Source organism: Hyposmocoma kahamanoa, unplaced genomic scaffold (assembly GCF_003589595.1).
Source record: "Hyposmocoma kahamanoa isolate Upper Pololo Valley unplaced genomic scaffold, ASM358959v1 68, whole genome shotgun sequence".
In the NCBI taxonomy this organism is placed as follows: Eukaryota; Metazoa; Arthropoda; class Insecta; order Lepidoptera; family Cosmopterigidae; genus Hyposmocoma; species Hyposmocoma kahamanoa.
In genome coordinates this window covers 1,028,687-1,032,419 of record NW_020653856.1, presented here as the reverse complement: position 1 = coordinate 1,032,419, position 3,733 = coordinate 1,028,687, and positions in this window count along the sequence as shown.

The window sequence follows — 3,733 nt, the reverse complement described above, 5'->3', positions numbered from 1 at the left end:
AAGCTCTGAGTGGTACTGTAACTGTTATGGACAGGCGTGTCGCTTACTTAGCAATTATAAAAAAAATAGTAGTTTATGTGACTGTTACATAATGAAATGCATTAAAATACGAGTGTGGGTTTAAAAACATCACACGAGTGTTTTAATGCCTAATTATGTACAGTTACATACACTGCTTTATCCATAAACATATTTTTAATACAGTTGCTCAAAACGTGGTATTTTTCGCACTACAAATCGTGCAGAAAGTTGGATTTCTCGCACTAGTGCTTTTTACTTTACCAGTTTTTTTTTAATTTACTGTTGTTTTAAGTCTTAAACATAGAACTAAAGAGATTGTATATTTATTTCATATTTATGTGCTTTGTGACGTAAGTCATTCGTCATTACTATACTATATCTATGGAGAGACCGCATTTTTACACCTATGAAGTAAATGCTCCTTAGTAGCGATTATGTAGAAAATAAAGTAATATAAAATAGTAATTTTAATGTGGCTGAATACTGGCAACAGTTGCCATATTCAAAAAAGTCGGCCAAAAAAAGTACTAATTTTTTTCATCGTTTACATTCCCGCCTTTTTCATAAATACTGTTTTATTTTACTTTCAATGTAGGTTTTTCGCAAATGTATTAAAAAACGTTGTTTGATACACATGCGGATTTGTCATTTTCACTTGTCTCGAGTCTTGTGAATAATGACTAACTTTCCGCACTTGTATCAAAAATAACTATATAAGCTCTCTGTGATTTGTTCAGGAACCGCATATCACGACTGGCGAAATGGCGGCTAATGAAAACTTTTCTCACGCATGTCACACAACCGTAGTTTTTTTTTTATTATTATTAAGGCTTTGGCAAAGCCATCAGCCTAAACATGAAGTTTAATTATGTTTCTGTAAATATGGCCGCCACAAAGAGGATAGGCAATTTGAGGCGGCGTGCTTGGATTGACTCGGGATTCCTTAAAACAGGCCGATACGGGTATTCTCGTTCGAGATTCGTATAATTTCGCGTTTAAATCTTCGATTACGGCACAATAGCACTATCCTATTCCACTTTAAACTAGATTTCACAAAATAATTGAAAGTCAAAATAAAAACTACACTTTTCCCTCCAAAAGGTCCAGAGCGAATGCCGTAGTTTTTATTTTTAATTCATAGACAAACTAGAATCGGCCCCAACTATCATATCGTTCGATATCAAGTAACGTGTGAAATTTGTCAAAATTGTTTGCTATTGACATTTCCTTTCGAATAAAACTTCATCTCGACTGATATTAGAATTGAGGTCCAATCAAATTGTTTTGTTCTTCAGAGATGTTCGAAATTTGAATGTAATAATAACATGGAATTCGATGTTATATGCAATCATAACATTTTCAAAGTTAAGAAATTTGTTGTAATAAAACAGTTTATCTTTATGCTGGTCGTAATTTGCGGTTTTTGAACACATCATAGAGGGTTTATGATATGTGTGTAGATAAAATATATTTTTCGACTTATTACCAGATATCGGTCGTACAGGCAGCGTTAATGTTTACCTAATCTTCAGGGACGTAATACATGTAGGGGATAGTATCCTCTTGTTGCGATCTTAACACAATGTTTGTTATTTTAACTGCTGCTCTGAGCAAGAGAGCGTTGTGGTATGAAAGATGATGTAAAACGCCGGGTTAAAAGCACCAAGATGTATGAAGAAATTGACAGGAGGGGATGAGGCTAAAGATGTGGAGGTGCATAGTCTCCATGAGAAATTGAAAAAAAAACATGAGAAATTAGTTGAAGAGAAATTAGTTGGTATAGCGTCTGGCACGGTATGCAAGAAGACGTCGGTTCGAATCCGACCGGATCCAAGGAATTTTTTCTGAGTGTTTTTTCTGAGTGCGAACACTCAGAAAAAATCTTTGTATTAATAATTACATTTATCATTACAATATTTCATTTAAACATCTTAGATCGAGACTACCTGCAAGAGCTAAACGGGTCACTACCACGGATTTTTGTCATCCAAGTACGCAGAACCTTTATAATAAAGATTTTGTTTGTTGGGCCATCGAGGTCGTAGTGGTCTTGATTTATTATAAAAGCAACCAACAAATTGTGCATTCAAGAAAGTGGGTCATGAAAAAATACAATTTGTGTCGTTCGAGACTTCGCCCCTCCACGTTCCAGTCAAAGATTAATGCATCACAATGACAGCTATAAAAAATTCTATATCCCAGACAATTTGGCAAATGAGTGGCATTCCCTCTGCACCCCTCGCCCTAACCTCTCTTGCAGCGCATCCCTATAGTCATTACGAGTCTCTTTTGTAGCATTAGTTTGATACATGAAAGCAGGAAACTTGGATATGGTAACTAAGAGCCAGGTTTTGTGAGCAGCTAGTTGTACTCTAAATGGCCACTAGCTATTTGAATGTCGAATGAGGAATGACCTGCAGTGTTTGTAGTCCATGTCAAAGTCAAAAAATCATTTATTCCATAAATAAAATAAATCACGGCCTGGCCACCAGGCTGTAGTAGGTAAGCGACACGCCTCTAGATTCCACACAAATTTGGTTTAAACTATATTCCATAGCATTTAACTTTATTTGAAAAGTGCTACCTCTACAGTTTCTTGTTTCTTTCTTTTCAGGGAAGTCAGTACAGTGAATGAGCAGTAGCTTAAAGAAATGATGTTTTCATGTGTAAATTTATTTTTTTATTATTGTCGCTCACCACCGCCTGGTTACACCATTTGACTGTCCTGTAAATTGGTACAATAAAAAAATCAAATGATACATATTAGTAAAGATTAACTTAATATCGGTCCTGCATTTGAGGTAGTTTTATTAATACGTGTTTAAAACTTGGTGGTTTCAGCGATTAAAAATTCTTTAAACTATAAAAGAAAACACCTGGCTCACAAATTGAGATGGATTGGATATGTTGGCAGGCGTCCAGGTAGGTCAGCAGATTGCTAGTTCTGCAGTCGAGGCTTGCCTTAACCAAAGGACGTGATTTGCAGCTTAAGTATTTGTTTAAAATCAACTTGATTATAAAATGTTTATTGGAGATACCAAACTTTAGTGGAATACCGTATTTGGGAGCAAAATACCGAGCCTCCGCCTTTTATGTTTAGTGTTAAATCTGCTATTACGGTTTCTACCAATCGGTTTTTAGCAACGATTATCACTCTTTAGGTTATTTATTGACGTTTCAATGAGTGTTAATTTATTATATCTTGATTAAAAACTTGTCTAAATAAAACTAGAACACTAGTTTGTTATAATTATTAATACAATTTTTTGTATGGCCTACATTTACTTCTCTCGTGAGTGTGGGTGTAATTTGTGGTTGTCTATGTGTGTATCCTTGGCACCCGCGACACAAGGTTTCCCTAGTGCGGGGCTATGTTGAGTGAGTGCGTTATTATTATTATTAATGTGAGCATTACTGCGTTCCAGTTTTGAAAAGTAGAGGTGCTAGTGAAATTGCAGGCACATGGGATTTGTCACCTTGTGTCTCATGGTGACGGGCGAAGTAAAAGTGCCCCTCCGATCTTTGTTGTTTAAAGCAATGGGTGGCACTGCAACTGTTATAAACTTGTTGATCTCGTCACTTGATTTGGGATTATTTATTATAGAACACTAAGAAAAATTCTTTCGGTCAGGCTGGATTCGAACCAGAACGTCTTCTAGTAAGCCATGCCAGACGCTATGCCAACTAAGCCACGGAACGAATCAGTGGACCC